Here is a 13,646-nt window from a genome sequence, read left to right on the forward strand (position 1 = left end):
GAGGGCGGGTGTGAGTTGCAAGATGAGAAAGCATTTGACACAAAAATGAAAAAAAGAAAACAATGAAGCTGTGTATAAAAAAAATGTGGTTTCTTAAATGGTAAGGGTATTATTGGATTTATTATTAGTAGAAAGAAAGTATTTTCAAAAAATAAAGCATTTTCCCCCAATTATCAAAGCAAAATATAATAGTTTAAAAAAAAATCCTTGAGAGACCAGCAGATGGCGTAATGGTTGTATTACCAGACTTCCATGACTTGACTGCAGTTCCAGTGTCAGATCCTGCAGCTTAAACCCATACCTGGAGGATGTGCATGCATGCCCAAAATCCTGAGTTGAGAATGAAGAAGCGATGGTGGCATGGCCATTCCCACTGGGGGAGTGATTTCTCACTTTCTGTCTCTCTGTCTCTCTCTGTCTCATCACAGTGCATGTGCCCTATAGTAAAAATCTCTCTCTAAAAAAAAGGAAAGAAAAGAAAAATCCTTGAATGATTACCAAGTGATTTTGCTAAAAAAAAATTATATGGTTTAAAATGAAATCTTAGAGTTATGTGCCTTGAAGTTCTTTATACTTTATTATCTCAAAATAACAATGCAACATGTATTCCAGGCCTGTATTGTACAAGGTACTGTGCCAATAGCCATGTGCTAATAGCAGATGAACAAGAAAGAGCCCTTCCTTCCTTCATTTGTACATCTGTACAATCTTTTCCTGTCCGTTTTTATATATGTTGTCTAATTTGATGCTCATAACTTAAGAGACAGAAAGAAAAGTTAGTATTATCCCCATTTAGAAAATAAAGATAAATAGTTTCAAAGATACTAAGTATTCATTAGAAAATTCTAGAGCTAGTGAAGAGACAGAACTAAAACTGTATAGCATGTTATTGTTACGTATTGATTGAGTGGGCACTGTTCTTGAATGACATTCTTTAAGCCTGTCTTCCCCAACCACATAATATTGTCCCACTGTGAAATAGGCATTACAATTTTGTATGTACTTCTAATGTTTCTCAAAGGGAGCCTTGTTTAATGATATAACATTTGTAAATCTCTTTGAATAAAGGAATCATTTAAATGCAAAGTATCCCTGAACATTATCCCCTTTACTCTCCCACTGGGTCCATAAAAATCAAATAGGGCTGAATACGATCTTTTAGGAGCATAAAGGTGTCATAAATTGACTCTTTGCACCTTGCTATACCACCCCCTGGAGAAACTGTGCACCTCATGCAGATCTCTAAGTGAGGTTATGATGCCCAGGCCACAGCCCTCCATAGAGCATAGCAGGGGAAATTGACAAGCTGAAAACCTCTCCTAAACTTGTACTTAGTCTCAAATCAGCAGGCAATGGGAATTAGTTTGCACAGCTCAAGCAAACACCTAGACAGAGATCAGACTTTCACAGGAGGGCAAATCAAGATTCTTGGAATAAAAAATGATGCTGAATGACTGAGGCAGAATTCTGCACAGTTTTTTCCACTCCAGTTTCGTTGTATGCACCTCCTCTTCCTCTTTTCCTCTTAATACTCCATTTGTGTCCCAAAGTCACCATTTATGTGTTGTATCTATCCTCTCATTCATTCCCCTTTGATTCTATTGCTATTTCCAATATAAGTATGTGAACACAAACATACTCTAGTGTTATTCTAACTGATTTGCTACTAATGTTCCTTTTTTAATTTTTTTTTTTTTTTCTGCCATGGGCCAGAGAGAGACAGAGGTAAAGTGAGAAATCACCTCCCATCTCCCCCCAGGGGTGATGGCTTTGTCACAATCTCTTTTCCTTAAGTCTCCTCTCAGAATTTTGGCCATGCATACACATGTGCTCGGCATAATTTTTTAAGCCTTGGGTGCAGCACTCAAACTTCGGTAAGCCATGTGGATATCCAGTGCCTTAACCACCACACCATCTGCTGGCTTCATTGCTACTGTTTCTTTACTCATTACATTAAACTCTAAATCCAACTATCATCGATACTTTTCTTGCCTATGATATGCTCCTTCGTTTATCTAATATAATCTATGAACTTCAGCTTAGCATATTAAAAAAAAAATCTTTATGAGCAGTGCCTGCTTTACTTATCTCACTCAGGCCGCTATTTTTGAGCCCTTTTGCTTATTAAGGTTTGTAACTGATTTATCTTGTTTCCCCCATAAGAAATGGTTTTTAGCTGTATATCAAATTTCCTGCAAAATCCTAGTAGACATATCTTTTACAGAATTATGAATTCTTAAATTGATATAAAATATACATATAATAAAAAGTACAAATCTTAAATAAAAATCTTGATGTCTTTTGACAAATGTATTCTTTCTATAAACAACACCCCAAGAGATTTAGAACATTTCTTAATTCAGAGAATTTCATCTAATAAATTCCCCTAATACCTTAATTACTACTGTTCTGGGTTTTTTACAACAGATTTTTTTTTTCTTGATCAATGAATTCATAAAAATGAATTCATGTAATATGTACTGATTTGTGTCTGGATTCTTTGCAATTTAGTATAAATTTGACATTTATTAGGTTGAGAAAATTTCCTTCCATTTTTGTCTTGCAGTGAGTCTTATCCTGACTGGACCTTTAATTTCGTTAAATGCTATTTTCTACATCCATTGAAATAATCACATGGATTTCCTCTGCTATATTGTTAAAATTTTTGAAGATTAGTCCAACTTTAAATTTATAGGATTAAACCAAAAATTTGTATGCTGTACTTGCCATTTTATGTATTTTTGGTTTTGATTTCCTAAAATTAAAAAATTTAGAGATTCATATGTGGCCTGTAATTTACTTTTTTCTTCTGTGTCCATTCTAATATAATGATAATGCTGGCCTCATAAAATCAGTTAAAAAGTGTTCCTTCTTCCCCTATTTACTAAAAATGTGGTATAAGGTTAATATGAATTATGCTTCAAATATTTTGCAGAAATCATGAGTGCTGTCAAAATAACTTGAAGTTTTCTTTGTTGGAAGAGTTTAAATAACCATATTATTTTCTATAATAGATACAGAGCAATTCAAATTATTTTATTTATGTCTAAGTCAGTTTTGATCATTTTGAATTTTCAAATAACTTTCCCATTGCATCTCGGTTGCTGATTTAATAGCTTAAAGTTATTTATCTTATTTCTTCATAATCATTTTGCTGACTTTAGATCTGTAGCAATACCCCTGTCTAATTTTTTTTTTTTTGAGAAGTTTTTGCTATAGGGTGCGTGCGCTGGCCAGACAGAGAGATTCAGAAAGTGAGAAATCAGCCCCCGATGAGGGGTTGGCCACACTGCAATTCCTTCTTCATTCTCCTCTTGGGATCTCGGGCATGCACGCATTCACACTCAGCGTGAGTTTAAGCCACTGGGTCTTGGACTTGAACCACGGTCGACTACATGGGAGTTCAGTGACATAGCCATTACGCTAACTGTTGGTACTACTCCTATCTAATTTTGTTGATCAAAAGCCCTTGTCTTTTGTTGATCAATCTATCTAACAGTTAATCAATTAAAATATTTGATTATAAAACAATGTTTTTCTCATTGTACATTTTTATTTCACTAATTAATACTTATCAATATTGTTTCCTTTTTATACAAAATTTGATTTACTTGTACTTCTTTTTCTAGTTTCCTAATTGAAGACTTAGATCACAACTTTGAATGTTTTTCTTTTCTAGTGTAAGTATTTAAGCTCTAATTTTCCCTCCAAAATTTATTTTAGTTGTAAATTCAAATGTGCTACACATATGTCTACATAATATATAATACATAACATAAAACATGTTGATTTACATTAAGTTAAAAATCTTGTAGTGTCCTTTGTGATAGATCCTTAGACCCTTAGGTGATCTATTAGAGATTTTTATGGCTTTACTTAGATATAAGTCACATACCTTCCACTTCACCCACTTAAAATGCTCAATTAATGGTTTCTACTCTATACCTCGAGTTGTGAATTTAGCACCAAATCAATTTCAGAATATTTTCATTATCTCAAAATGCAACTCCATATTCCCTAACTGTTACAACAAATTTCCACCTCCACCCCCAGCCCTAGATAATCATTAATCTATTTCTTTCTCCATAGATTTCTAAACGGTGGACATTAAATATAAATAGAAACCTTATTATATATGTGGTTCATTTTGATTGTCTTATTTCACTAAGTATAATGTTTTCAAGGTTCATCCACATGGTAGCATGAATAAGTACTTCGTTATTACATAGGATGGGAGAAGGAGAACATAACAGTCATGGAGGGCTAGGTCATTGAGTGTTTAGGACAGGAGTAGGCAAACAATTTTTTTTTTTAATCCAGATAATAAATATTTTAAGTTTTATAGCCCATGAAATATCTGTTGCAATTCTTCAGCTTTATTGCATAGCATGAAATCAGCTGTAGGCAATACATAAATGAACAGGCTTAGTTGTGTTCCAGCAAAAATGTGCTTACTAGTTGTGGGCTGGATTAGCTTGCGAACTATAGGGTGATATCCACCTTTTTAGGTTATGGCAAATACTAATGGGTTGTGGGATGTATGTTAGGTAATGCGTGAAGAAGAAAATTTAAAACGGGCTGACCAGATCATGTCAGTTTATGTCTACGAGCCAAAGGAATTTGATATTTTTCTTTAAAAAAACTGAAAAACCATTTATATCTTTAAGGCAATGTAATATAATCAGCACTAGATTTTATGATAATTTTGATGCCAATGCCAAGAGAAGATTATAATAGAGAACTACTGGAGGCACAAAGGACTATTAGGATGAACTATTAGTATTCAATAGACTAACAGAGCATGATTAACAGTTGAGAGTCAAAGAGATAAATATGAGAGCTATTCGTATGGAAGTGGTTGTTAAAGATATGGAAGTAAGAAGAGAACCTCTGCAGACATTATTCAGCAGATGAAACAAAAGTCTCAGGATAAAATTGGGGAAACAACAAAATTATTTAAAGAGTCTGTGGAGATTGAGGATAAGCAAAGGACATTGAAAATGTAAGAAAAAGAAAAAAATTACATGAATAGGTATTTAAAATCCTTAGTGATAAGAAAAAATTCTTTGTCCTTCAAATTTCTAAAAATTATGAAGTTGGATAATGACTAGTGATTTTATCATATAGGAAATCAAATGCTTTTTTTTCCTTTCTTTTCTTTTTCTTTTTTTGGAGAGATTTTAGCTATAGGACGTGTGTGCTCTCCAGAAAGACAGAGAAAGACAGAAAGCAAGAAATTGCCCCCCAGGGGGATGACCATGCCACAATTCCTTCCCCTCCATTTTTCTCTCGGGAACTTGGGGATGCATGCACACGTGCCTGGTATGAGTTTAAGCCACAAGGTCTGGGATTCAAACCACGGTCAACTACATGGGAGTCCAGCAACATAGCCATTATACCAACTGCTGGCCCCTGAAAATCAAATGCTTTTATGAACTAACAGTGAAAGTATGATCTTTCATAGTTACCTTGCAGCATGATCTCACAATTTTTATTCAATTTCTCTATTTATAACTGTAACTTCGTAATTTTACTTCCTGAATTTAATTTCCAGAGAAATACTCACATGATACTTATGAGGCAAGTAAGGGGTATTTATCAACCTGGCATCTGTGAACATGGAAGTTAGAGATAGACCACGTGCTTACATATGGAGAAAAGGATAGTGTGTTGAGTACATAGCATGTGTGATAGATATATGATCATCAAAATAGTCACTGTAAAGAAGGAACTTTAAACTGTCCTCCTTGTGAAGGCCTTTAGATTGGACCCATTCTGTGAGAGGATTATATATCTCATCCCATCATATCACATTTGGATATGTGACTTACATTGGCTATTGAAATATGAGTGAATATGACTAGTACACTTTATAAGCAGAAAATAGACCAAATATAACATGGTTCCTCTGTATTTTATTTTTTCTTCTGTCACAGAGTGGCAATATTCTATACAGGGCCTTTTCCTTAAACCTAGATCTCAGTCCTAAGAGGCTATAGAGCAGAGACACAACATGTAACACAAATACTAATTAAACATTTGTGTTTGTATGTTATTATATATTTTGTAAAATTTTCCTTGCAGCACATCCTACAAAATCTGATGGATACTCTGTAGAATATCATGTAGTTTGAAAGACCTAGTTCAATGTATGGAAAGCAACATGTTTGCATCTTAAATACGTAATGGTGAGTCAAAAGAAAAGAAATAAAAAAACAAACAAAAGGAAAAGGAAGAAAAGTGCTAAAGATTGTTTATATTGCTGACATCTACAACTACCTTCCCCAAGTCCAGCTACAAGATAGGGAAATCCTTTGCCAATTTCATGTCATCCGGCTTCCAAATCCAATATCAAAAGAGAAACAAAAAAAATATCAAATTCTAAGAGGAACCAAGAATTACTATAACAATATCTTTAAGAACAAGGATCACATGATAACATATTGCTTGTGAGAGATGAACGTGTAAAGAATGGCCTTAATTTCATGTATGAGGCCCCTTCAGGAGCTAAAAAGAAAACAAAGAGAAAAACGAAACAGAAGGAGAGACTAAATGCAAATTTGAATGGCAGAAAGGAGCCCCATGAGAAAAATATGCCTAAGATGACATGATAACTAGATATCAGCCCTTTGGGATTCAAATTCAAAATATACAGTGCATTTTGTGTCACAAATGGGGTCATGACAATGCAGATAGAGAATATCCTTTGCTCGGTCTTTCTGGGATCAATGCAAGTTCAGTTCCCACTGATAGCTCTGGGCAATTGTTGACCTCTCAGAGCTAAAAGCAGAGACGTGAAATAGTGAGTTTGCCCTGAAACAAAATATACCAAGGAGAAACTCGAATGTAAATGACCCATCACAGGAGTATGTTGCAAATGAGGGCGAAGAAGAATCTGAAGCTGAATTGTTGAAGTCAATAACAACCAAACAACAGAAGAAATTTCTTAGAAAATTGGATGGACTTGAAAAAGAAAAAAGAAATGACAAAGAAAAGAGAAAGAAAAGTTTTAGCAGAGCAGAAATAAGGCGTGCGTGCGCACATACACACACACACACACACACACACACACATACACACAGAAACAAAAACAAGTCTTCCTCCTCTTCCTCTAGTAGGATTTCAGAGAGCATCTGTGAGAGTAACAACAAAGAAAAGAAAAAGAAGGTGAAGAAGAAGAAGAAGAAAAACAGAAAAGAGAAGACAGAAACACAAGTGCTCAAGGAATCACAAGTAATTCAAAGGAGAAAGAGTCTAAGAAAAGAAAACAAGAGCGTTATGGGGAGAATAGCAAATAGAGCCACTCTGGTGAAGACAAAAAGTCCAGAAGCCATTATCACAGACGAGAGAAGAGAGAAATCTGACAGAAATAAGAGGAGCAGCAGAAGTCACACCAGGGATGAGAGGGGTAGGAGAAACTGAAGCACAAGTCATGACAGTTATAAGCAAAGGGAGAGGGGGAAAATGGCCACAATGAAGTCCCAGTGAAGGAAGGAATAGAAGGAATGACACCAGGTGCCATGGCACAGACACATACAGAAAAAAATTGAACAGAAAACGCTCAGGAAAGCATAAACATGCTATGGTGACAGAAAAGCTAAACAGAAGTAGAGATATTAAAAGAGACGTACTTACCAATCACCCAGGAGTAAAATATCTCCACTATTTTACTGAGTACCTTTAGCAAGAGCTAAATTATGTTCTATTGTAATTCTAATAAAAAAGCTCTATTTTATTTTTTTAAGAGAATTTTGCCTTAGGGTGCATACTCTTATGAGAGAGAGAGAGAGAGAGAGAGAGAGACTGAGAAGGAAAGTGAGAAATCGGCCCCTAGAGGGGATGGCCACACAGCAATCTCTCTCCATTCTCCTCCCAGAATCTTGGGTATGCTTGCATACATACCTGGCATGATTTTCAAGACTCTGGGTCCATGACTCAATCCTTGGTCGACCATGCTGGAGTACAGTGATATAACTGCTATGCTATATGCTGTTATGAAAAAGCTCTATTTTAATTTTTTAAAAAAAGGGGGAAGCAAAACACAAGAGTCTAATGCAATATTAGTTAAGTAAGTTAACAAAATTAGTCAAATTGCATATTTTAGAAGAATTCAATGAAACATATCCAATATATTAGGTCTACAAAAAGTCATGACATATTTTTCTATACAAAAGGAACTTTTGGCTATTGGAGTTAAGGAGGATAAGAATCTGTAATAGAAATAAAAAGATACAAAATAATAACTCAATATTTACCTACATGTGAATGGACATATAGGCATACTAGATATATCTTTCCAATGATAAGAAATGTTAAATATATAGATAATAATAAATATAAGTAGTTCACTCCTCTGCATCTGAGAACCAAAATAAATAAATAAATAAATAAAATAAGAAAAAATATTACAAGTAGAGAAAGAAAAGAACAAACCAATTTTGAGGAAGTTTAAAGAGGAGGACATTTCATCTAGTAGGTAGAAACTTAACATTACCAAATGCCACAAAAGGTCAAAGGAGATAAGAATTGACAAGTGACTATTTGTTTCACTTGTTATACAGTCACTAATGCAATCCTATGTTTCTGTAATTGCAGGTATTATGAAAGCATGGGGCCGATTTAGAAGGGAAATTTGGAAGCAGTTTGTCAGGAAACTGTGTAATTGCATTTCTCCCTCCCTCCTAACCTTTTGCAGTAGAGAAGAGGATTTGACAACATTTCTTGTATGTCTAAACTGAAGAGAATATTCGTTTCACTGCTTTTGTCATGACTACACCTTAGCGATGTTGGCCAACTTATAAGGTGTTGAGGCATGTCGCTTTGGCATTCAACAAAAATTGTCAGATCACTTTCAGCCTATTCTTTGAGAGATTATGGTTGTCTCATTCCAGAACGCATAATAGTTACCTTTAGATGAGCTTCTATTTCCTTGCTGCGATTTCTATTTTCTAAGCCCACTGGAATAGTCTTTGTTAGCTCAATACAGGAGTGGGTGCCTCGCAGGTAAGGCCAGCTCTAGTTCTAGTGTATTTCCCAGGTGCACGGTGTGTCCTTGGCAGATATCGGAGGACATAAGCCTTTGCACAATCCATGCATGCAGCTTTTCTCTCCTTCTGATTTTATATTTGCATGAAAGAATTAAAGTCCTGGCAAAATAAAGTTTGTTCTATAAAAGTCTGTTTATATTACCATGTTTTACATTTTTGATCCCTACCATTAGTTTACGATTTTTATGACCTGAGCACCTCTTGATATGACACTCAGTTTTTCTCTTTCTAGTGTTTATATTATAGGGAAGATGTTTTGTAATGAGTGATAAGAAAAGAGAATATTAATTTCTCAAAGAAAGGACTTTTAGCTCAAAATTCCCAATAGGGAAAAATGAATGAGAGAATGGAAAGATAAGAAAATAATAGAGAAATATAAGTAGATAGTTACTTTTTAAATCATATTAAAATGAAAAAAGTAAAACTTTAAATAATGAAAGAAGGTTATTGTATGTGAGTAGACTGAGGGATACAGGTATTTAATTCTTACCCTTAATTCATCTCCATTTCTAGCAAGATTCTCCTAAGATAGAATATGTCTTATGCAAATTAGTTTTAGTGTGTTAAAAGAAAAATTTTCTAAAGTTGATCCAAAGAACAATAGTTTTAAGAGATACTGTTCAAAATACAAAGGAGAAATTCTGCTTACTATATTGTCTTAAAGACTTTCAATGCACATTAATATATTAGAAATGCAGAAAATTTGACTTAAAAGAACTTGTTTAACTTGACTTAATAAGATATCCCCAAACTATTTTTACTGGGAAACATTATTTCTAAATACTAGCTATCAATATGCCTTAGAGCACTAAGTTTTTCTTATTTAGCCTAATTCTGACTGGTTACAAAAGGTGATTCTCTCTCTCTCTCTCTCATGAATGCACATGTGCTATCATGAATAAAAGACACTCAAAGAAAAGAAAGAAGATAAAAGTTAACACTTTAAGGAAGAGACACGGTAAGTTTAACCATTGTTGCCTTCCTCACGCAGAAAATTTGACTTAAAAGAACTTGTTTAACTTGACTTAATAAGATATCCCCAAACTATTTTTACTGGGAAACATTATTTCTAAATACTAGCTATCAATATGCCTTAGAGCACTAAGTTTTTCTTATTTAGCCTAATTCTGACTGGTTACAAAAGGTGATTCTCTCTCTCTCTCTCATGAATGCACATGTGCTATCATGAATAAAAGACACTCAAAGAAAAGAAAGAAGATAAAAGTTAACACTTTAAGGAAGAGACACGGTAAGTTTAACCATTGTTGCCTTCCTCACTTAGGCTTTTAGCAGAAGCCAAATACTGGGACCATGGAATTCATTTTGGTGTGAGACATAATGAGGCCAGAATATACTATTTTTCACTGAGCAGTAAAAATGGCACTTCACATTCTTTCAAATATGAATAAATATTATAATATATTCTAAAGTTCTCAGCAGCATAAAATGACCTACAAATTGACATAAATTCTATTAAATTCCACATTCTTTCAGGTTTCTACACCCTGCAGTGACCGGACTCACTAGAAATGAGCTCTAGCCCATATGATTAGCAAACAGGTAGTGAAAAGCAGCAGGAACCATGTGCTCAGACAGGCATGCATACTCTGGTAGTGCTGCAAGAACAAGTGTGAGGGCAAGCTGCATATCCTGCACCCTGCTGGGAAGCACACGCTTGTGTGTTGCGTGTGGAGTATCTGACCAGTGTAGACCTATTAAACACAATATCAGTCTCTATGTATCTTGCACCAACTCTAGTATCTTTACATCATTATGCAGAAGAATCAGCATTAGTCTAATATTATTCATGGGATTTGTCTGAGTTTTTCACTTCATGGCATTTTAATATTAGGTTTAAATGGGAGCAAAGTAGTGTTGATTTCTTAATATGAACACTAAAGTTCTTGTCAAACTAAACAGTGCCTACAAGTGTACTGAAGTATCATTTTATAAACCTCACACCTAAAGTATCATGCATGTACTTACCAGGTATTGAATAGCTGCATCTCCATTGAAGGATAAACATGGAAGAATGTTAAATGCTGTTTAATGTCTGTTGTTCCTTTCTGTTATTACAAAAGTTGTATTCACACATAGACCACCTTAATAAAAGACTCTATTTTCTAACCCTTGCATACCTTGCTGTTTTGCAAGTATTATCAATTTTATCAATGGGTTACAGATAGAAAGAATGTTTGACATTTTTCAGTTTTAGCCTTAAAAAATTAGCCATGTGCCCCCTTTTTCCTTTCCCCTTTTTATGACTGAGACATAGAGGAAACTTGAACTTGAGATGAGGATACACATTGTGGACGGCATATCTGCCTGGATGGCTTTGATCTGTCCATTGGTGAGATGCAATATACAAGATAAATAAACTAGCTACTTTAGTCACTGCATTTTGGAATCTCTTTTTACAGTGTCTTACTCTTACCAATAGAGTGAGTCTCATGGAAACACATTTACAAAAGATAAAAATAATAATAATAATAATAAAAAACCTTTTGCCAATATCTAACCAATATCTAACAACAACAACAGTAACAGCAAAAAATGAAATAATGGTAATATAGGCCCAGCTGTGATGGCATAGCAATAGTGCAATGCTCTGCAATGCTGGAAGCCATATGGAAGACTGGGGTTTGTTCCTGTGTCAACTTGTCCACATTGGCATGTGCATATGTGCCCATAATCCTAGCAGACTGGGAAGGCTGCAGGGAGGATAGTGGGATGCAAATCTGTTGAGAGTGCTTCTCTCTCGTTCTCCTTCCCATTCTGTTTCTCTCCCATGGAAAGAAAGAACTAAAATTAAAATGCTAATTATATTAATTAGACATCACTATAGCCTGATGGTTGAGACCACTGAATGAACATGGCTGACCTCTGAGTTGAGTCCTGGACTTGGCAGTTTGAGAAATATTCTGGGTACATGAACATGAGTGCAAAAGAACCTGAAAGGAGGGAGAGAGAAAGAGAGTGAGCAGAGGGATCATAGTATGACCATTCTCCTCCTTGGGGTGTGGTGTGGTGGAGGTGGTAATTTCTCCCTTTCACTAGCCTTCTATCTCGGGCAGGTATACTTGCCCTCTAGCAAAATTTATAAAAAAAATACTTTGCACTATTATTTCATTGTATTGGCTAAGAAGATTTGTTTTAAGTATTTTAACACTTAGTGTGAAGGAATAAACAGTCTGTTTTTCCCACAGACCACATGTATATCTCTTAAGACCATTTCGATTCTCTATGACTAAGGTTTCATCTCTATTAAATGGGTATGATGCCTGTCATGAAACGTTCATTTGAAAATTAAATGAGGATTTGAAGGTTGTATTAGGTATGCTTTAATAACTCCATTCTATAGAGAAGAAAATCAAAGTTCAGAACTATTCTGGAATCCTTAATTAATAATCAGCATTGACTGAGCCAGAATTCTAGTCCTGTCTAATATTTTGCACTATTTCTGTACACTCGACTGCTTCACTGTCTCACAACTGGGTATCAAGGATCTGACCGTCCATGCACATATTATCAGAAATGGTGAGTTTCTAAAAGGGTTTAGATTTGGGGCCAGCAGATGGCATAGCAGTTATGACACTGGACTCCCCCGTGACTGACTATGGTTGAGTCTTGGACCTGGCAACTCGAAACTCATGCCAGGTGTGAATGCATGTGTGCCTAAGATCCTGGAAAGAGAGTGGAGGAGAAGGGAATGGCATTGCCATACCCCCTGGGGGTGATTTCTCACTTTTTCTTCTCACTGTCTCTGTCTCTGTCTCTCTCTCTCTCTCCAGAGAGCACATGCACCCTAAGGCAAAAACATCTAAATAAAATGACAAAGGGGGGGCAGGGCTTTATTTTTTTTTATCCACTTTGAAAAAATACTTTATTAAGTAGGTTTACTGGTTGAAGAAATTAATTTTTATTTATCTTTGCATATATCTGTGTTATATATCTATAGTTAAGCAACTACAATTACTTTGCATTAAATAACACCTTCAGAAACTATGAGAATCAGCTCGTACATGAGTTATTTTACCCTGTGGAAATTTAATAGTGATTTTGAGAAGTGGTTTGATTGTTACTTAAAAATATGTTAGTGTGGCTGTCTCATAAGCTAATAGTCCGAATTAACTAAAGACAAATAAATACATAGGCTGGATAATTTAGATAATTTAGTTCCATCTTCAATAAATTTTGTTTTAGCTTTTGTTTATTATTTCATTTTGACGTGTGGGTAAATCACTTGGTGACGTACGTACAAACTCTTGAAGTAAATATTGTCTCTGAAACATATGGAGTGCAGTTTTAAGCTATGGGGCAGAGGATAAAGAGATTACTGTTTTAAAATTTATTGTGATTATATTGAATTTTAATAGTTCATTTAACTCAGTATAATTTGTTTTTTAGATTACTGGATAATGGTTTTGGGGATGAAGCAGTATTTTATTCTCTTTGTATTCTATTATTTGCATAATGTCTGGCAAGTGGAAGAATGAGTGAATGAATGAATCAAAGAATGTTATACCATTAAAATCCTCCTGCTTTGTGTTATTATGTACGGATTCAAATGCAGCATGTGTTAAAGGACCATACTCCCCT

The 13,646-nt window shown here is 34.9% G+C and overlaps 1 pseudogene; it reads left to right on the forward strand.

Annotated features, from left to right (window-relative positions):
• Positions 1-4,833: 4,833 nt before the first annotated feature.
• LOC102486853 (corepressor interacting with RBPJ 1 pseudogene) lies at positions 4,834-7,422 on the forward strand (annotated as a pseudogene).
• The last annotated feature ends 6,224 nt before the right edge of the window (positions 7,423-13,646 follow it).

The sequence above is a fragment of the Tupaia chinensis genome, unplaced genomic scaffold (genome assembly GCF_000334495.1).
Source record: "Tupaia chinensis unplaced genomic scaffold, TupChi_1.0 Scaffold000265_1, whole genome shotgun sequence".
Taxonomy (NCBI): Eukaryota; Metazoa; Chordata; class Mammalia; order Scandentia; family Tupaiidae; genus Tupaia; species Tupaia belangeri.